The sequence below is a fragment of the Scleropages formosus genome, chromosome 2, assembly GCF_900964775.1.
Source record: "Scleropages formosus chromosome 2, fSclFor1.1, whole genome shotgun sequence".
Lineage (NCBI taxonomy): Eukaryota > Metazoa > Chordata > Actinopteri > Osteoglossiformes > Osteoglossidae > Scleropages > Scleropages formosus.
Window position 1 is genome coordinate 29,712,413 of NC_041807.1, and position 22,582 is coordinate 29,734,994.

At 45.5% G+C, this 22,582-nt stretch overlaps 3 non-coding genes across 3 annotated transcripts; all 3 read left to right on the plus strand.

The window, feature by feature from the left end:
- The first annotated feature begins 6,827 nt into the window (after positions 1-6,827).
- Positions 6,828-6,899, plus strand: trnae-cuc (transfer RNA glutamic acid (anticodon CUC)). Its single transcript has one exon. It is a non-coding gene; the product is annotated as a tRNA-Glu (tRNA).
- Positions 6,900-13,124: 6,225 nt separating this feature from the next.
- LOC114909934 (U2 spliceosomal RNA) lies at positions 13,125-13,315 on the plus strand. The gene has a single exon (XR_003797485.1). It is a non-coding gene; the product is annotated as a U2 spliceosomal RNA (small nuclear RNA).
- A 1,172-nt stretch (positions 13,316-14,487) lies between these two features.
- LOC114909921 (U2 spliceosomal RNA) lies at positions 14,488-14,685 on the plus strand. The gene has a single exon (XR_003797475.1). It is a non-coding gene; the product is annotated as a U2 spliceosomal RNA (small nuclear RNA).
- Positions 14,686-22,582: the final 7,897 nt, after the last annotated feature.

Genomic DNA, 22,582 nt, shown 5'->3' on the forward strand with positions numbered 1-22,582 from the left:
TTCTTCCACATTTTGCTCTCAGACTACTCAGTAACGAACCTTTTTACACAACTGTACGGATAGTGTCACCGCAGCACAAAGGCGTACCGGCAAGTTTCATAAACCTACTGCAAGGTGACAGTAGCGCCCTTGCTAATGGGAACACGGCAAGACGTCAGTGGGATGTTTCCGTTCATTTATTTAGGAGGTTATTTTCTCCACAGCAACTTCGAATGAACGCTATGCGGTCTTACCAGGCTACACCTTATTCACCAAAGGTGACTTACAGCACAGTGCTACATACACTAACACCGGGTCCATACGTCACTGAAAAACAGTCTCTCTTATCGACTACGAGTGATCAATCTAACAAAACAGCATGACTTCTGACTCCGGGAGGAAACAGGAGCACCTGCAGGAAATCCACACAGATATGGGGAGAACATGCAAACTCCACGCAGATTGAGCAGGGATCGAACTCATGTCACCCCAGTCACTGTGAGACAGCAGCTTTACTCACCCTGCCACCATGCCGCCCCTATGAAACCAAAATAGTTGAAATGGTGCCTCTTAGCCGTCATCAAATTTTTTTTTCTGTTGCTAAAGTCAAAGTATGGTCCGAAGGAAGGGATTCTTTTCCCCAATTTAGCCTCTTGATGCTTGAACTTGGTGGGCCGAGAAAAGACCTTGTGAGGTGATACAACGGCCTGGAGTGAAATGATGTAAAATACCTTTCTGGCAGTAGGGTGGCCCTCAGCATCAACACTGTCAGCGGTGGTGTGTTCTGTGTGTTTGATACACCTGGTTACTCATTGGTATATCTGAGAACCATGTGTTAAATAGAATTTTTTTTTTGGAACAAAAACTTGATCTGTCTCCTTTGCATGCGGTATTGCAGTACGTCCAGGAAATCTCTGTACAACAGCAGAAAACATGTGACAAGAAAGAAAACAGGTATGTTGCCTACAGGAATTTTTATTTCTTCCCTTACTAATACATTTACATTTATTTAGCAGATGACTTTCTCCAAAGCGACTTCCACTGAACTTCATGTAGTGTTATCAGTCCACACACCTAATTCATCAAGGTGACTTACACTGCTAGATACACTACTTACAAACTCATCCATACATCAGTGGAACACACTCTCTCTGTCACTCACACACTATGGGTAATAGTCCACACTTTTGTTTCGATAGCTTCCCACCAATGCTTCCCACAACTGACCTACATCTTCCACACACCAACACAACCATGAGAGGACTGTCCCTTGTAATGAATTGTAAGTGCTCAAGGTAACCAAAAGAAAAACAAAGGCTAGTAAAATCTGTGAACAAAATCCTATACACATAGAATCCATGCATATTAAAAGAAAATAAATATAAAAAAGAAATATAAATATATTAATATACAAGGGAGTAAGATACAAGACAGTACAAAAATTTTTAAAGAGATGCTATTCCATAAAGCAGATGTCCATCTTCACGGCTTCAAGAGCATTCTTCCGTGAGGCCTCTCCAGCTGTCCTTTGCCTCATGGTAGCCCCCAGGCGATCACATCCCGCTTTATCCTGAACTTCAGTCCAGCTTGAGTTTTCCAAAAATCACCATAGGCTCCCATTTTCAGCCCCTTTCGGACAAGGTTAACGTGTGCATCCCACAATTCTCTCTTTGTCAAACTTACAGTCAACCGCATCCTGCCAGAGGCTGCTTTACTCACCTTGGGGGACAGTCCCTTCATAATGTGACCAAAAGTCAACGCCATCTCGCCGTCTAACTCCCTGCACAAGGGCTCGACCAGTGACCAGACTTTCCTGGCATAACCGCAATCCCAAAAAACATGTTCAATCGTTTCCGCACCTGAACACTGGGGTCACGGGCAGTCAGGACGTCCGGTCAACCTGTCCCTGTAAAGCTTTTCCATCACGGGCAATCTTTCGTGAAGGCACTGCCGGTTTACATCCTCTATCCTATTGTCGAACCCTTTTGGCTGAGTTCGGATCCAGATGTCTTCCCCAAGGCAATCGAATTTCAGAGAGAAGTCAGGGACCCCCCACTTCCACCCCTGTCCTTCCCTAGGTACATCACCTCCCTCCCCACATACTCATGTTTCCCACCCCACAGCATACCAAACACATCTTTAACAAATTCTTTCCGTAAATTGCGAGGCATGGGGTAGACGTGAGCTAAGTAAAGTAAGGTCGGGAGGACATCGACTTTCAGAATCAACATCTTACCCAGGAAGGACAGGAACCTAGCCTTCCAAAGCCCCATCTTCCGTCCATCTGTCGCAAAGCGCTTCTCCCAGTTGACCTGGGCCGCTCCTTCTGAAAGGAAACTCACACCCAGCACTCTGAAGGGACCCCTGCAGAGCGAGAGACCACGAAAGATATCTTTTCTCACTCCCCAGAATCCGAAGTACTTTACCTCTGTCTTCCCGAAGCTGAGCGCCGAACCCAAGGCCTTCCCGAACGCGTGAGTCACATGCAGCGCTTGGGCGAGTGACCAGTCAGAGCACAAAACGAGGTGGTATCGTCCGCGTACTTGGCCAATTTATCAGCCTTACCACTGCCTCCCGGAATGAGCAGCCCAACCCATCTATTCCCGGGTGGGCCCAGATTGCTGCCGCCAGTGGCTCCACGTACAAAACGTAGAGAAGGGGAGACGGCGGACACCCCTGTCTTACCCCACTCAGCTGGGGCACCCACTCCCAGAGGAAGCCATTGATGGAGACTTGGCTGCCAACCCCATTACAGAGAGACTCCCTCACTTCGTTAAAGAAGAAGGAGGAGCATTTTTCGTCTTCCTCCAGTTCCCTTATTCGGGCTCCTGCGAGGAGAGCACTAGCTTGCTGGTCATATAATCGCCTCAGTTCAGCTTTTAGCCCCGTGTCTCTGACACTATTAAAATCTTTCCCGTTATTATGGTGGCCATAAAGTTTTCCCAACTTTTTTTCCACTCTACGAAGGGCTCTGCAGGATCGAGCTTTCCTACGGACACAATACTGTTTGGTAATAGTCCGCGCTTTCGTTTCGATGGCTTCCCACCGATGCGAAACAGGTTTGAACTCCTGCCACACCGTAAAATGTCGATAAAAAGGGTCCCTATACTCCTTCTCCTTCAAGATATCAATGTTTAGATTCCAGTACCCAGGGCCGTGTAACGGGGCCTCTGTGGAAACCGTAGCCTCAACCATCAAATGGTCCCCCATCGGCCAATAAGGAGAGAGAAGGAACTGTTTAAAAACAAGAGTGTCGGAAGCTAAAATACAATCTAGGCGACTTTCCGCTCCTCTACTATTACACCAAGTAATGCCCGGATGATTGGGGCTGCATACTCTGAAATCATCAGAAAGACCAAATCTAGACATAAAATTCTTCAAATGCTTGATACCAACATCCTCTTTACCCTCCAGATATATATTAAAATCGCCACCAATTATTAAATGTCTATTACCGGCACAGAAGGGGGCCAGCTCTTCCAAAAGAGCTATGCGGGATGCGGCTTCTACCAGAGCGTAGAAGCACATCGCACGGATGCACTGTCCCCTACAGGTGGTGTCCACTCCTAGTACTCTACCCTGTACGACGGCAAATGTACTTACTTTCCCAAAACTTTGATTGCCAAAGAGAATGCCGAGACCTGTGGAGCGGACGCCACCCACACTCCAGCACGATCTACCTTTCTTCCAACCCCCAGAGAAGATGGCCACGTCCCGCTGGTCCCGAAGGTGGACTTCCTGTAAGAAACGTAACCGGAAGGCAGAGGATGCAAGTCTATCTCACACTCACACACACACACACACACACACACATTTTCAGAACCGCCTGTCCCATACGGGGTCACGGGGAACCGGAGCCTACCCGGCAACACAGGGCGTAAGGCCGGAGGGGGAGGGGACACACCCAGGACGGGACGCCAGTCCGTTGCAAGGCACCCCAAGTGGGACTCAAACCCCAGACCCACCGGAGAGCAGGACTGTGGGCCAACCCACTGCACCACCGCACCCCCTACCTCTATCAAACATTGCTGCTCTTTTTAACACATTCTTCAGTCCTCTGACATTTAAAGCTAAGATTTTAAAATCAGCCATGAAAAAGAATGGTATAGAATTAACCAACCATAAGAATGCCAAACCTTATTAAAATTCATTAAAACAGTTAAAACGCAAATTCATTCCCCTCCTGACATTTCTATTATGCTCTCAAAATCTACAGCGACATATGGCTGTTCATTAAGATCCTCATTTTCATCTGAGTAAAGAGGGACAGCCCAGCACATCATCGGAGGTGAGCTTCCCTCCCTGCAGGAATAGAATAGTTCTGTTCTTTCAGGTTTCTAGAGTCTAGGTTTATCATTATATGTCGTATTATACATTTTTGCATTCTGCTCTTTTTATGTAGATTTCAAGTATTTTAGTTCATACAATAATAAATTTATTTCAATCACCATGGGTTTTGTGATGTTATTTGCTATAAATGCGATACATCGACTGCTGTAATATTGTGAGATAGTAGCGGCTGTTTGTAGTTGTGGTGGGGCCTATTTGGGGGAAAATCCAGGGCCGTTTTTTTACTCCCAGTCCGTCCCTGCCTGCAGGATATCTACACTAGGCGGTGTGTGAGGAAAGCACGGAGGACCATCAGAGACTCGCGAGCCATGGACTGCTCTCGCTGCTACCATCAGGCAAACGGTATCGCAGCACCAGGTCCCGCACCAGCTTCTTCTTGCAGGCCATCAGACTGTCGAACTCTAACTAATAACGCCACCACACGCACAACCCACTCTACCTCCCGTGTGTATTGCATATTATCTGTACATCTTGAGCCCTACATGTATATTGTATTATGTGAATACTGCACAGGTGTCTATTGTGTAAATATTTTTTGTGGCCTGTACATTTGCCACTTATGCCAAACAGCTGCGGAGAACGCACCAAACATTTTCACCACCTGCACGCTTGTGGTTATGGTTGTCGTGGTTTCCCCCCGGAACGGAGGTGCCGGACCCAAGTGCGGAGCACTGGAAGGTTTCACAAAGGGTAATCCAAGAGACATGTCAAGAAAACGGGCAAATGGTCATCGATCTGCGAACGAAATCCGAAGGGGGGACCCGAGAGACCTAATCCAGAAAGTCGTAGATAAACAGGGGCGCGCACGGGAACAACGAAAATGGCGAGGACGAGGAATCTAGAAGGTCAGGAGAGCTATACACGAAGCGCAAGTGAGTAACAAGGCTGAACAAGGTTCCACAGTTTCCTGCAGTCCGGGCTGTCCTTTTATGTGCCCGGATCGCGGTCAGCCACAGGTGTTGCTTGTTGTCGAGGTGGAGGGCGTGACAATGGTGAAGTGACAATGAAGTGCTTTGATTTTGAGTGAAAAAACATCAGAGTTTAGAAACAGGTATAAATATGCTCCATACGAACAAAAACTGGGACTTTAAAACCCTTAACCTTTAAAAGCGTAAAACGGTTCAGGAAAAAAATTAAAAATCGGAGCCGAAAGGTCCGAGAAGCGATTTCACAACAGATGAGGAGTTTCAGATGCACTTTGTTTTCAAAATGAATCGGAGATAAATCCAATTGGACAGCAACTAATTGAAATAATGCCTCCTGCACATTACAAGCTACGACATTGTGAGGAAAAGTGAAAATTCCCATTATGTCTTTGAAAGTGGTGCTGAAGGGGCATTTGAATGTCTTGAGTTGGGCGTCGGTTTGGAAGAAGCCACCTACCTAATGAATAAATGTGAATGTGAAGGGACACATAATGGAAAGCAGACAAGGGGAACAAAGGGAGACAAGAAATTGACTTTGAGTATGAAAACCGTTGCTTAGCCATTCATAAAAGCATCCCTGAAAGAAGGAGCACGGGATTGGCAGCAGAGTTTAAAGCAGCCCCTGACTGAGCACGGGGAATACCATCTATGCCAGGTGTATTCTTCTTTGATAACGCTTTTAATCCCGTTGCTGAAAGAAAGTGTTCGAATTGAACAGATTGTTCCTCTTGCAGAACTCGATCAAACGTTCTCTTGCCTCGCTCCTGTTTGTCAAATCCGTTTTCTCCAACCACTTGGCCTTCTTCATTTCCTCTGACCTTTGCTACTGTCACATGTGGAGATTGAGAGGATGCAACAGAATGGCCATGGCACTCAGCAGCATGGAAATGAAGGGCTACCCCTGATGGAAGAGAGCAGGGTCACAGAACCGGCTGACACAACCGTACAGACCATGCGAGTCATGGCCGGACTGAATACAGTTAATCCCCAGACCCAACTTCTCCCACTCACTGACAAACTCCCTTTAGAACAGATGCACGCCGATGTCAACACAGCTCTACTCATTACCACCATCACAGAAACCAATGAGCTTGTATGTGCCACTGCAACAATAATCTTGGAGATGGTGGGCTATAAGATCAAGATCGCAAGATGCAGAGATTGCCCCCCTCCCCATGGAGAAGAAAGCGGGATTCCAAGATCAAGGAAACCCAGAGTGACATTCGCCAGCTAACAGAGGTGCAGAAGGGTGCGATGAAAGACGCGTGTCGAACATATCCATATACATTTACGAACGAAAGCCCCCTAGGACAATACCCCCTTTGGACCGCAATGAATAAGGAAGGCATTTATAAGTATTGTATTGTAGCATACATTAATACTCGTAATTATATAAATTTTCAGCTCACTGTTTTACAACACAAAACATGTCCTTATGTATCGGTGTGATATAGTAAATATACAGCTTTTGGATGCTCAAAATGATATTCAAATTAAATTGAAGCAAAATGATTGTCCAGTTGTCACACAGAGAAGCATGGGTAGGGTGGGGGCGAAGCCCTGCACACATCCTCCCTGGTGGTCTAGTGGTTAGGATTCGGCGCTCTCACCGCCGCGGCCCGGGTTCGATTCCCGGTCAGGGAAGGTTACCTTTAACAAAACGGCCGCACCGAAACAGTGCTGCGTACACCCTTTCATTCCTTTACACGTACCACGGGAAAGGAAAAGTACCTTCACACGTGTTGGGAATAACGATGTACGCATCGCTGCATGCCGTGTTTGTCGGTCGCTACTCCATACTATATGTTAGGCAAACACAGAGAAGGCTTTCAAACTGGAAGACACATCTGCCCGCCCGCAGTCAACAGAGGGCGAAAACATTTCATTTTGAAGCGACTGTACCTTTCAATCTGTGCTGCGGAGTCGAAATGCCTGGCAACAAGGCGGCCTACATTCCGGCCTAGTATTATAATGGCATTCCCTCTGAAATTTCCCCCAAAGAAGCTGTAGCCACATGATTGATATTTGCTTTGGACAAACTTTGCAAAGGCTTCCGACAGTATATGAGTACAGATCATGATCATGTACCGAAATGTTTACACAACACAAACGCCTAACTTCTTGGAATCGTACGCAAGCTAAAGGCGTTGTCCCGCTCCACGTCTCTCGCCTTGCTTGAATGATTTCCATCGTCCATCGTGTGTCGCTCTCTACTACTGTATATTTGCATCATTTATTCTTTCGGCACACGGTCTAATGCGAAGCGACGCACGACTCGACGCATTCAAATGGCGATTCAACGACCGACTGCTGTGAAATGCGCTTTTCTTTACCTGGCTGGACTCGAACGTCGCTTCGGAGAGAAGAAGCGTGTAGGAGTAAATCCAAAAGTAAAATTGCCGCTACAATAATAAACAATAATGTCGGTTCGCGATTTTCATTAGGTTGCGGTGGCCTACAGTAGTAAGACCTTTGTTATCATCATCATCATCATCATCATCATCATTATTATTATTATTATTATTATTAAAATAACGGATGTCGAAATCTGTGTTTGGGTACCGGCGGTCTTCTTGTTGCATTTGAACGGGGAAATTGCTGTATTTGGAATGATGAACGCTCGAGTTTTTATTTATTATTGCGGAGCAGAAAATTGGTTGTCTTCTCTAAGTCTTAGATGTTCGTAGGTTTCTTTTTCTTTTTTGTGTTAAATTCGCAAACGTTTCGGGATGTTAAGCCTGGTCTGCAGGTTGAGCTGTTTCAAGTTCTGTCCTTTAGGGTCCGGTTTCAAATCAGGCACGCACACTAGTCTACAGGGGTCGGGTTTGGCGATTTATTCTGTAATCTGGCATGAATCATACTGTTCAGCACAGCAGGATGTTGGAAATGTGGAAATTTAATTTTATATAGTGATTTGAACTTTGCGCAATATATTATGTGGAATCTCACACGTATATTCAACGTTCAAATATCATGTGATTTCGAATTGCCTTCAGACCGTGTATTCAGCATGTTGTTCACACTGTGTTCTTCATTTTTTAAAGAAATACTTGTAGTACTCTTTTTTAAATAGTATATTAGAATTTCTGATGAAACCAGAGCACAAAACAGAACTGAACAACTTTAACCTGCTAACTGAACTAGTGTTATCTTATCATTCTTTTCTTATACCATACAAAAAAAAAGCATTTTGAAACTGGAAGACTATATACGTGAAGTTAACTGGGTCACTGGAGATGTGATCGTTTGAATGTGTAATCAGTGTTACAGAATATATATAATAATTGGCAACAAATAAAAGCAGTGAGTGTTTCAATGAGAGACGGACAGCACCATTTTGACGAACTTGTTTGCTTGCATTTTGTTGCAATGGAAGCGTGTTGTAATTCAGTTTCCTCCAAAAAAGCTCTATCCTCACATTTGCTTTGGACAAACTTACTAGCAATTAATGAACAGTTAAATAACAAGGAGCAGCGGAGAGCGAGCGCGGAAATCATGTCCGCCCGTGTTTTCCCCCCGCATAATAATTCCTCTAGGCCCTGTTGAGTTGTATGAATCATGGGCAAGTAACTAACTGCACTTGTATTCACTGTAAGGTCTTGTCTTGTGTCCCTTGTCCCTCTTGCCTGATGATGTCCATTGTGTCGCTTCACATTCATTCGGCAGGCGGCTTCCTCCAGATGGACGCCCAACTCAGGACATCGATTCAAAAGCTGTTTCAGCACTAGTTTCAAAGACATGAATTTTCACACTATTCGTCGCAATCATGCTGTAACGTGCAGGTGACATTATTTCATCTAAATTAGTTGTTCTCCAATTGGATTTACCTCCGATTTGTTTAAAAACTTACCCCGCCGGAACATCAAAAAGTGCATCTGAAACTCCTCCTCTGCTGTGAAATCGCTTCTCGGACCTACACTATTATTAAAGGTTAAGGGTTTTAAAGTCCCAATTTTTGTTCCTGTAGGGCATAGCCGTTTTTAAACTCCGATGTTTTTTCCACTCCTTCTTGTTGTATTCGGAAAGATGAGTTTGTGCTTGGATGAGTGAAAAACCTCTGCCGTGTTTGTGAAGAGAAAGGTTTTGATGATAAAATCGTTTGGATGTGTTTTTGTGCTTGAGCTTTTGAATATTGCAGTATTTTAATAGAGTGTAGGACAATACCGTTTTGGTCCTAGCTAGGCAGTATTGTCCTAGGGTTTGTTGTTGTTTTTTTTTTATTTTTTTTTTTTTATCTGGACCCAATGAATTCGTGTCTGGTTGCAAACAGTTATTTATTCTGCCTTAATAGACGTTTTGAAATTACGTCTTTCATTTATGAAAAGTTAAATAACCTTATTCGATGAAATTACAAGAAAATCAGTTGTGAAATGCACTTTTTTTTTTTTTTTTTTTTTTTAACCCCGACCCGCACAGCGCTTCCGAGAAAAGCATCTGCTAAAATAAGGGGGTGAACTGGGATGTAAATTTCCACTGCAGCGTAACCCTTCGTGGTCTTTATTGTGTCGCAGTAGCGAACGGTACAGCGGCAGGGTTGCGTTCTTAATTATTCGTTCCTGTCGGTACTTCTGTCTGCGTACAGCTCTTGCTGAACGGAGAAATGACTGGAATATTGACCAATGACTAATACTGGACTATTTAAAAAGATCATGAACTCTAGAGTTTTATTGTGGGACCAAAAAAAAAGGGTTTGTTGATTAGTAAGCTGTTGGCGAGTGGCAAGCGTTTTTAAATGTTTTAGAGCTCGTGAAGCCGTTTCTGCTCCATCTTTCTTGTGCGGGCTGGTTATAACGGCGCCCTTTCAGTGTATCTGGGTTGGGGATTTATGCTGTGAGAAAGTTCCAGAACTCCGCCAAGGATACGTACGAGATACTACAAACTGCAAAAAGCGCCGGGGAACACCCAGAACACAGTGTGTGTGTGTGTGTGTGTGTGTGTGTGGGGGGGGGGGGGGGGCGGTGTCTCGGTGTCTCTTGTATGATGAAAAAGAATAGGCCGAGGACCTCGCCTCCCCGCCCTCAAAGGCAAAGGCAAAGGCAAGAAGGGTAGAGCTCAAGGCCATCCTCAGGGAGGAATCACGGTGCCACCGCGACCCGCGTAAGCGTTTGGACAAATCGTCATGGACCGCTTTGGCACAGGACAGCTTCAGCCTCGTCAGTGAGTACAGTTTCGATCACTATAAATAACTGTGAGTCCTTCGCTTCGACTCTGCGTGTGTGTTGATCGTGGGGCGAATTTTTTTGCTGAGTCACGAGGTCAACTTGTTGTGTACGGTTAGGGCAGCAGCATGGCATTGTCCTCGTGTACAGCATCGGTGTTTGGCTGCATCATCATTCATGTAGTCTAGGTGTGCGTAACATTGTTTAAACCACAAAATGTATCATCATGTCGTGTATATTTAAAGAAATGTATATCCTGTAGGAGGCCCGCGATGGAGACTGTCTGTGGTCAGTGTGTCGAGGGTGCGACTGTGAATCAATGCGAAGTGAATGCGGACAAAGACCACACACAGTGCAGTCAGTTCCGTGTGTTTCTTAACGGAATCCTTTTAGTTCGTTTCGTCCGCTTCTGTTCTGTCTTTTTTCTTTTTTACCCCGAGTTGCTGTTTTTATCTGCGACACCGAAGAAACCCGGGCTGGTGGGACACCCCGGGGTCGCCGTTGTCCCTGCCGCTCGACCGTCGCCGGCCGGAGGACAAAACAACAAGCCAAGCGCCGCCGGTGTGTGATAAATGTTTCGGAAGGAGCACGAGCACGAGCACTTGTGTCGGAGCCGAATCGCGTCGTGCTCCATGGACGACAAACGACGAAAGCGCTTTTCACGGACGGAACTGAACTGTCCACGCCGGTACAGCGGCGATCCTGCAGGTGGGTTAAATGCCCCGGCGTAGTAGGCCCAGGAGTCCGAGATGGAGGCGAACGAACGCCACTGACTGAGAACCTTGCTCGCGTAGCCTCTGTTTCCGCACATGTAACTCTTTCCTCGGGAACAATGAAAATGTTAAGAGTAAACTTTCAGGCTGCCAGTCAGTGTCCTCCATGATACTACATTCAACCGGGTCTCTGCGTCCCCGTGCTTGTCTCTGCTGACACACACAGTTGTTGTTTTGTTGGCTCAAGCGAGAGAAATTTTGAATGGAGACATTACTGTTCCACACAGTGAAACAATAAAGTTTTCCTCGTCGGCAAATATCGTGATCTGTTCATAACAATTCGAGTTCGGTGAGTTTAACACAAACAAACTTAGGACGCGGCTGCTGTGATTTGACCTTCCCTCCGCCGGTGGCAGCAAAACTACGGTCAGCACCTTCACTTGGTATGCGATTATTATAACTAATAATAATCTTCACATGACACCTTTGTCCAGTTTACAGCGTTTTACACATTCATTCGGCTGTTTTCTTCAATTCGGCCTAAGTGCCTTTGTTCAAGGGTACTACAGAGCGACAAAATCTGCTTTGCTCCGAATTGCCGGAGGGGGGCAGCAAAAACAAAGACGGTACTTTTATTGTCTGTTCGACGAATACGGTACGGTGAAGTTCTTGGGCTACGGTGCTCTTTTCCTGCGCTAATATAATATAAGAGAAATGATACGATGTACAGTAGCCAGGGAGATAGAATGTATGGAGTGGGTATGTCCAACTTCAAGAGTAACGACTATTAACAGTGCAAAGGGCGGCGGTATCATTCATTGTGCTGCAATAACTATAACGGTACCTTGAAGTGATTCGCAGCACTTGTACGTTTCCCGTTAAACTCGCAACATACATCAGGGTATTTTTTTGTTACCAGAACGGTCACAAACACCTTGAAGCCGGGCACTACAGATTCGGGTAACAAGTCGGCGTGGAATGAGTACACTACAGGCTGACTTCAGACAGAGTAGTGTAAAAATGTGTAGTTTCGTGTTTTACTGGAAATCTCCATGCGTATCCATTATATGGGTACAAAAATGGGTGTATTGTTACTTTGATCGTGCATCATCATCATAGCAAAAGATGAAACGACTACTTAGTGGTTTGGAGTCCTATCCGTCTTGATGGTTTTGGAAAGTGAGGACTGCGGTGTGTATCATGCCATGGCAAGGTTTCTAACCAATGCCCTCAGTCCGGACGTGTTACAGTTATGTGTGATGGAGCTGACATCCCACGGATGAGTCGAGTCCAATTCCGAGCCAAAGGCGGTTTTCTTTGCACTCTGTCACGTTCTTAAAAGTCGGCATGATGATTACGAAGCACCGCTGGAATCAATATCCAACCATGAATTGAGTGGATTAACGGCGATTATCGTCAGATTCCTTCCGGAAGCGCTCGTGATGTGTATTGGGCGCTTCTTGTAGCGTACAAATGCAGACGGACGGAGCTCTACGAGTGCGCGCGCGCGCGACCACTCCGTGCGCGCGACTTCTTCGCGATCGCAAACTGACCGCTAACGCGGAGTTGTGCGCTCCTTCGCCTTCCCCGCCCCCCGCAATTTGACCCCAGTCACGTGGCAGTGTACTTCCGCAATTTATGTGAAATATTAATGTGTTTGTTGTCATTTTTTACTTTGCAAGTTAGTTGGACGTTTTTATTGATACACGTTTTACTTTCGTTTGTGGTTGCCGACAATTATGATCCGGTTGAAACGTTTCTGAAATTGCATTGGTGTGCGTCACAGCTTATGATAATATGAACGAGCTCGCAGTGTTTTACCACTGGCGTACTGCACGAGAATGTGGCATAAAATAAAGTTGCAAGATGCACATGACAGCTTTTGACAGCGAATTCATTCTTGCTAGGGCTCTGCTTTGGAAGCGGCAACAGCGAGTCCCCTTGGTCCGGTTTTATATGGCCGAGAAGGCGGTCCTCAGCCCGTTCCGTGTCTCAGTATCGCTTCTCGGCCTTTTGGCTAAGATCAAGTGTAGTATCTGTTCTTATCAGTTTAATATCTGATACGTCCCCTATCTGGGGACCATATATTAAATGGATTTTTGGAACAGGGAGCTGGAATAGGGGCTTGCTCCGTCCACTCCACGCATCGACCTGGTATTGCAGTATCTCCAGGAACGGTGTACCCCTCCCAGGGGGGAAAATGTCCTGTTAAAAAACAGAAGCGCTCATCTCTTACTAAGAAGTCTCGAGTGGTGCGTCTCATACTATGTTGTCGCTTTGCGTGAGCGTCACGTATGTGGCTTTATGTAGCTGTTGTATCGAGGTTCTTCTTTTTCTTCTCGCGTGAAATGTGAAAAGCGTGTGATGAAGGGTTGTTTCTTGAGATATAAAGAGTGTTGAATGAATGAATGGATCAAGAAGTGCTTCTTACGCGCCTTCGCACTGGCTGTCGTTGTAGGGGCGACCTGTCAAACTGCAACACTTCGTCAACCGACCGCAAGGTGGCAGCAGCGACGTGTGTGTGTGTGTAACTGCTAAGGGAACATGTTGCGCGCTCAGGATGGATCGCATCCCTTCTAAGTCTTTGTGTCCAGTTCGTTTCCCAGTGCTGGAATCAAAGCATGGCAAGAGTTCCCATGGTATAGCGCTCAGGATTCCTGGTCGTGTGGTTTTTCTCTGCTAAACCTTGCTTAATTTCACCATGAAGTTATGAAGATGGACATCTGCTTTTATGGAATTGCATCTCTTTGAAATATTTTTTTGTACTTTCTTGTGTCTTAACCCCTTCTATATTTATTAAATTTCTTTCTTATATTTATTCTTGCTTAATTAATACGTGTCCATTTTATGTGCATGGTATTTCGTTCACAGAATTTAAGGAGCCTTTGTTTTCGTTTGCTTACCTTGTGGACTTTTACCTGGTTTTTGATATCGATGAATTTAACTTATCATATGTGTATGTGCTTTTGGTGTTTATTACTTTGATCTTATGTTTTAGGGGGTTTGGCAATGTTTTGTAATCCTGAAGAAGTATTTCATATGTTTTGGAGATGCATGTATGTGATATGATGTTTCAGGTCAGGCTGCTACTGGGGGACGGTCCTTTCGTGGGTATGTTGGCGTGTGGCAGATGTAGGCCAGTTGTACTTTTTGAAGCCAGAAAGGGGGTTGTTTTCCTTTTTCTGACTTTTGAATGTATGTATATGTATGTGAATGACTTTATGTTACTGTATTGTGACAATGTATTTCATGTAATGATCTCTTGGTAAGTTTTGTTGACCAACCGTAGGAAATGTCGTTGTTTTTAATTTGTTTACTTGTAAACTTATTGACATTTGTGTTTAACTGTGTATGATATTAATATCTTTATTTTAATAAAGTTGAAGTTAAAAGAAAAAATCTGTTCTTATCAGTTCAATACCTGATACATGCCCTATCTGGGGACCATATATTAAATTGATTTTTGGAACAGGGAGATGGAATAGGGGCTTGCTCCGTCCACTCCGCGCATCGACCTGGTGTTGCAGTACCTCCAGGAACGGAGGCGGTGGAAAATAAGACTTCGCAATGAACTTGTCGCCGAGTTCAGTCATGTAAAGCCTACTTGGCTGTAGACTTTTCCGCATCTATTTATTATGTCTGGTGCCTCGCTCGTTCTCTCTCGCTCGCTCGCATTCAATGCTGTACTTGGTTGCACAGCAGTTTTCGAGCTGCCGCACTTCTTCTTGCCCGCTGTAGGCTGTCTCACCGTTAGCGGAGATCAGGCCCTCGACTGTGCTCTCTTCAGCCAACTTGGTACTGATGTTACGCTTGGCTACGCAGTCCTGGGTACCCGGGCTATATAGCAGTGCGCGGACACGCAGCCCGAATGATGCGTGGAGTGCGGGAGGTCTGTCGGTCGGTCGGTGGGCCCGGAACCCCCGTGGAAAAGGTGGCGTTCAGGCGAGGCGTGTTGCTTCGACACTCGTGCCCTGGGGGACGATAGTATCGAGTGCCGCAACAGAGTCGATAAGTGTACTTTTTGCCTCCGTATTCTTCCTATCCAGATGTGTTAGTTGACGTCGGATGGACTGCGGTGGCTTGTGTGGCAGGCTTGGTATTTTTTTGAAGAAAAAAAAAATCTGATTTGATTTAAATCAAATTTAATTTTTTTTCTCCAAAATCTTGAGCATCCTCCTTTGCGCTACAGGTTTATTTTAAGAGCAGGGTTACAAGTCTATTTTTCTTTCTGGAAATGTTTACAATTGTTGGCAAATAATTTCTATTACTGTGTGTGTGTGTGTATACACTGAAGAAAGTATTTGCCCCATCCCGATTTCTTCTGTTTTCCTGTATATCGCATACTAAATACTTTTAGATCTTCAAACGAAATACAGCGTAAAACAAAGGGAACCTGAATAAACACATAATTCAATTTTGAATTTTTTTTATTTTTTTTATTGAGGCAAAAAGCTATCCAACACCTATCACCCATGTGAAAAAGTGATTTTTTCCCCCTTAAAATCTGGTTGTGCCACCTTTAGCGGCAGCAAGTGCAACCCAACGCTGCCGATAACTGGAGATCAGTCTTTCACAGCGCTGCGGTGGAATTTTGGCCCACTCTTTTTTGCAGAACTGCATTAGTTCGGCCACGCTGGAGGGTTTTCGAGCTTGAGCTGCCCATTGAAGGTCCTGCCACAGCATCTCAATTGGGTTCAAGTCAGGACTTTGACTAGGCCACTCCAGAACTTTAATTTTGCCTTTTTTGAGCCATTCAGAGATGCACTTACTCATATGCTTTGGATCATTGTCTTGCTGCATAATCCAGTCGCGCTTGAGTTTCAATTTACGGACCGAAAACCAGACATTCTCCTTTAGGATTTTCTGGTATAGAGAGCGGAATTCATATTTCCCTCAATTATTGCAAGGTTCCCAGCCCCTGAAGCAGCAAAGCATCCCCACACCATCACGCTGCCACCACCGTGCTTGACCGTAGGTATGCTGCTTATTTTTGTGGAATTCGGTGTTTGGTTTACGCCAGATGTAACGGGACCTCTGTCTTCCGAACAGTTCCACTTTCGACTCATTAGTCCACGCAACATTCTCCCGAAAGGTTTGAGGATCATCCGGGTGTGTTTCGGCAAAATTCGGACGAGCCTTAACGTTCTTCTCGCTTAGCGGTGGTTTTTGCCTCGCCGCTCTTCCACGGATATCATTTTTGCCCAGTGTCTTTCTGATAGTGGAGTCATGAACAGTGACCTTCATTGATGCAAGAGAGGCCTGTAGTTCCTTCGATGTTGTCCTCGGCTCTTTCGTGACTTCCTGGATGAGTCGTCGCTGTGCTCTTGGTGGAATTTTGGAAGGTCGGCCACTTGTGGGAAGGTTCGCTACTGTGCCAAGTTATTTCCATTTGAAGATAATGGCTCTCACTGTGGTTCTTTGGAGTCCCAGAGCCTTTGAAATAGCGTCGTAACCCTTCCCAGACCGAGGTGTTTCAATCACCTTCTTCCTCATCGTTTCTGGAGTTTCTTTCAGCTTTGGCATAGTGTGTTACTGTGTAAGACCTTTTAACCGACTTCATGCTGTTGAAAAAGTTCTATTTAAGTGTTGATTTGACTGAACGGGGCTGGCGGTAATAGGGCCTGCTTGCGTCTAGTTCAACTGAACCCCATTATGAATGCAGTTTCATAGATTTGGGGAAATCTACTACGGGGGCAAATACATTTTCACGCAGGCCCAGCTGGTTTGCTCAGGTTGCCTTTGTTTTATGTTAGATTTTGTTTTAATTTCTGAAACAATTTAGTATGAAACAGAAGAGATCAGGATGGGGTCGAATACTTTTTCCGCAGCACCGCGTGCATAATTGTATAAGCGTATTCACGTATATTGATTTATGTGACGCTTTACTGCGAAGCGACTTGTAACGTTAGGCTACCTGCAATTATCCACATATACAGCTGGGTATTTTTTTTATTTGAGCAGCCTAGGTGAAGTATCTTGTTCGAGGGTGACATTCGAACCGGGCACCTTCGGATCCAAAGTAGCAGCTCCAGCTGCTCTACTGTCGGCTGAGACCTGTACTCCGGTGTATGTATTTGAGGTGGACGATAAGATGCGAGAAAAGCAGTGAGCATGTAGCCCCCCTCTCCCTCTCCCTCTCCCAATATAGATAGTGTTACACAGAGTGGCGTCAACTTGTAACCACGCGGTCACTGGATCAAGCCCCACTTTCTGCTGCTCTTGCAGTACCTGTAAGCGCAGTACTTTCCCCGAATTGTCCCAGTAAATGTGCTAAGGCTCATAAGTGGGTAGATTGCCGTAAGAATGCCGTCAGACATGAAAGCATCAACTAAGTAACAAATAATATTCTTGAAGAAACCTGTACGTACGGAAAGAAACAAAATGATTACGATAACGGACCCAGAGAACAGCAGAAGCCATCCACTGAAATACCCAGATACTTACAGGACCTGATGATTCCCTACCACTCCTCTTCCTCTGGCTACCTACTCATCCCCTTTGTGAAGGGTCCAGTTTTTAAAATCTGCAGGTTGTCTGCTTTGGCCTCGGTGTGGTACAATAAGTCAGGAATGAGACAAATTGGGTCAAACTACTGTTTATTGGTAAGGGGCGTATTTTACGGAAAAGGAACGCTGTTTCCCTAAAAAGTTGAGAGAAAACATCCTACCGAATTGTAATCTCAGGATCCAGTCACTTTCACTTGCTCTTCTAAATGTTTCTTTTATTCTTGGAATAAAAATAGAAGTATGCTTGTGAAAGATGCTACGTATTGGAAAAAGTTACCGCGTTCAGTACACATATATCCAGATACAGTATATCAGGGGTGCACAACTCCGGCCTCAGAAGGCCAGAGTAAAACAGGTTTTAGAGGATGCATTCTATTCTAGTACTTTTAATTAGTGCTGACACATTAAGTAGCGGCTGAAGGGATGCTGTCAATATAGCAATCAGGAGCTGAGAGTGGAAAGCCCACCCTCCCTTGTAACCCATGAGGCCCAGAATTGTCCACCCCTGTTGCATACAGTACATGCACATGATAGTGTACAGACAACATCAGAAACTATAAAACAGACTGCAGTGAAAAAAAAAAAAAAAGAAAAAGTTAAATTGAGAAGTTTGGCTGTGAATTCAGCACACTTGGCTACATTCTAAAGTGTAACGAAGAGAACAATACAACGTAGAAGTTGAAAAGACAAAAAGTAGCACCTCAGTGTAAAAAGACAACGAAACAAGTACGACTTAAAAACAGGGTTTTGTTGTTATTTTATGGCAAAATTACTAACCTAAGCTATGTTGAAAAGGTAAGTAAATCACAGTAAGTTCTATTCTAGACATCCTTCTAGTTTTCATGTTTGTTTCCACTGAAATGCGTGTATCCATACTACAAAAAAGTAAACTGATATATTCTAGACATCAGACACTTGAAATGTGCCATAGACCAAATATCTTTATATTTTAAGAAGCTCAAAGATACAGTACTTCAGTCTTTGCACAGTGAATTATAACAATGTACTATCCCCAAAGAGACAAAGTATACTTTTACATTCCACGTGTATCAAAAGTAGCTATTCACGCTATACCAGCTGAAACTGTAAACATTACTTTCCAACAACGAAAACATAATCTCTTCATTGCATTCTAAAAACTACACGGACGTGATTCCGGAGACCGAATGGAGCACTGATCAGTATGATGAATTTGGGCCGAGCTAAAGCTGACAACGATATCCTCAACCGCATCTGCATGGAATGGATCGATTAAACATGCTCACCTCTCATTTACCCAGTTTAATTTCTAGTCTTCATTTCCAGGAATATGTTACGTACTGTTAACTTTTAAAATCAGTGACGGTGATGTCAGTAGCCAATATACACTCGCCGGCCACTTTATTAGGTACACCGGTTCGACCGCTCATTAACGCAAATATCTGATCAGCCCATCACATGGCAGCGTCTCGATGCATTTAGGCATGTGGACATGGTCTAGACAACCTGCTCAAGTTCAGACTGAGCATCAGAATGGGGAAGAAACGTGATTTAAGTCACTTTGAACGTGGCGTGGGCGAAAATGCCTTGTTGACGCCAGAGATCAGAGGAGAATGGCCAGACGGGTTCGAGCCGATAGAAAGGCAACAGTAACTCACGTAACCACTCGTTACAACCGAGGTATGCAGAAGAGCATCTCTAAAAGCACAAAACGTCGAACCCTGAAGCAGATGGGCTACAGCAGCAGAAGACCACACCAGGTGCCACTCCTGTCAGCTGAGAACAGGAAACTGAGGCTGCAGTTTGTGCGGGCTCACCAAAATTGGACGATAGAAGATTGGTAAAACGTTGCCTGGTCTGATGAGTCTCGATTTCTGCTGCGACATTCAGATGGTAGGGTCAGAATTTGGCATAAACGACATGAAAGCATGGATCCGTCCTGCCTCGTATCAACGGTTCAGGCTGGTGGTGGTGGTGTAACGGTGTGGGGGATATTTTCTTGGCACGCTTTGGGCCCCTTAGTACCAACTGAGCATCGTTTAAACGCCACAGCCTGCCTGAGTATTGTTGCTGACCATGTCCATCCCTTTATGACCACAGTGTACCCATCTTCTGATGGCTACTTCCGGCAGGATAACGCGCCGTGTCACAAAGCTCAAATCATCTCAAACTGGTTCCTTGAACATGACAATGAGTTCACTATACTCAAATGGCCTCCACAGTGACCAGATCTCAATTCAGTAGAGCACCTTTGGGATGTGGTGGAACGGGAGATTCGCATCATAGATGTGCAGCCGAGAAATCCGCAGCAACTGCGTGATGCTATCATGTCAGTATGGGCCAAAATCTGTGAGGAATGTTTCCAGCACCGTGTTGAATCTACTGTATGCCAGAAAGAATTGAGGCAGTTCTGAAGGCAAAAGGGGGGGGGGGGGGGTCCAAGCTGTTACTTGCAAGGTGTACCTAATAAAGTGGCCAATGAGTGTATTTCTTCCACATTTTGCTCTTAGACTACTCAGTAACGAACCTTTTTACACGACTGTACGGATAGTGTCACCGCAGCACAAAGGCGCACTGGCGAGTTTCATAAACCTACTGCAAGGTGACAGTAGTGCCCTTGCTAATGGGAACACGGCAAGACGTCAGTGGGATGTTTCCGTTCATTTATTTAGGAGGTTATTTTCTCCACAGCAACTTCGAATGAACGCTATGCAGTCTTACCAGGCTACACCTTATTCACCAAAGGTGACTTACAGCACAGTGCTACATACAGTAACACCGGGTCCATACGTCACTGAAAAACAGTCTCTCTTATCGACTACGAGTGATCAATCTAACTAAACAGCATGACTTCTGACTCCGGGAGGAAACAGGAGCACCTGCAGGAAATCCACACAGATATGGGGAGAACATGCAAACTCCACACAGATTGAGCAGGGATCGAACCCACATCTTCTCGCACCACCGAGGTGCTGTGAGACAGCAGCACTACTCGCTGCACCCCCATGCCGCCTCTTTAGTAGAATTAAACACCAAACGAAACTCTTTGAAACTGGAATAAATAAACTTAAAGTATGTGCCCTTTCAACTCCAAAAGTAAAAGTACGAAAGTAGCCAGAACGAATCAGAGTGGAAAGCAAATCAACAGTTGACACCAGCTCAGAACTTCACACTACTAGTCATATACCAGTGTCACAAATCGAAACCCTTTCCTTTGTTTGTAGTGACCTGGAGGCGTCAGTAAGTGTAGACCACTGAACTCATAGTTCTTCAAATACAAAGCACTGCTTCCTTCAGAGAGTTAATAGTAATAGCAAGTGTAAGCGTGTAGATGTTGGTATTTGGTGTTGTGCGTACAGGCAGGCAGATGACATGGTGGTTAGAGGTGTCCACTCAAGGCACCTGGGTGAGAATTCCACTCCTGCTGTAGTACCCTTGAGCAAGGTACTTACCGTGAATTGAAAGTGAAAATGACCCAACTCTATAAATGCTTTAATAGTTGTAAATAGTTTGGTATGTCAGTACTAGTAAATATAGCTTGGTTTTCATTTGCTTTGGAGAAAATTGTGTGCCATACGAATGAACACACACACATTTGTCGGAAACCGCTTGTCCCAAGTAGGGTTGCGGTGAACCGGAGCCTAACCCCGCAACACAGGGCACAAGGCTGGAGGGGGAGGGGACACACCCAGGACTGGATGCCAGTCCATTGCAAGTCACCCCAAGCAGGACTCGAACCCCAGACCCACCAGAGAGTGGGACCCGGCCAAACCCCCCACGCCCCCATGCCTCCGCCCCCTATACAAATAAACATGACCATAATTTAAAATGGTTTCAGTAGTAAGTATTAAGGCAATGCTGCCCATTGTAATGTTCATCAGGAGTATACACACACACACACACACACATTTTCAGAACCGCTTGTCCCATACGGAGTCACGGGGAACCGGAGCCTACCCGGTAACACAGGGCGTAAGGCCGGAGGGGGAGGGGACACACCCAGGACGGGACGCCAGTCCGTCGCAAGGCACCCCAAGCGGGACTCGAACCCCAGACCCACCAGAGAGTGGGACCCGGCCAAACCCCCCACGCCCCCATGCCTCCGCCCCCTATACAAATAAACATGACCATAATTTAAAATGGTTTCAGTAGTAAGTATTAAGGCAATGCTGCCCATTGTAATGTTCATCAGGAGTATACAGCACAGTAAAATTGTTAGTGCCATGAGCTCGTACATATTGGAGCAGCGTGGTGTGATCTGGGCAGCCCTACCAAGAGAGCTGTCTCCTTCAATCTGTACAATCTGTACACCTCTCACGCTCAGTGTGGGGATGGAAAGGAAGGATGCCTTGCCTGCCTCCGAAGCACTCCGTAACAAAGGGGAGAGGAAACACACTAATGGTTAATGAGTAATGTGGAAGCCATCGTGAGAGTTCTGTGAGCCTCCCCCCTACCGCCCTGCCCTGCCCCGTGTCCCTCAGTTGCTGTGACTCATTTCTCACCCGAAGGGGCTGTGCGACGCGCTTTCAAAATTCACGAGGCAAAGCCACAACCGTCTGCAGCCATCTACATATACAGTACAGCAGCTGTGTTCATTGTTTAACTATATTGACATATTTATGCTCACAAAGTACGTATAAGACCAATCATTTTGTTAGCTACTGGAGCGAAGGAATAGCTCTGTGTAATAATCTATATGTTTTTGTTTTTTCCATCCATCCATCCATCCATCTTCCTCCACTTTTATCCGGGGCCGGGTCGCGGGGGCAGCAGTCCGAGCAGAGTCCTCCAGACTTCCCTCTCCCCGCACACCTCCTCCAGTTCCTCTGGGGGAACCCCAAGGCGTTCCCAGGCTAGCCGGGAGACATAGTCTCTCCAACGTGTCCTGGGTCTGCCCTGAGGCCTCCTCCCAGTGGGACAAGCCCGGAACACCTCCCCAGGGAGGCGTCCAGGAGGCATCCGGAACAGAT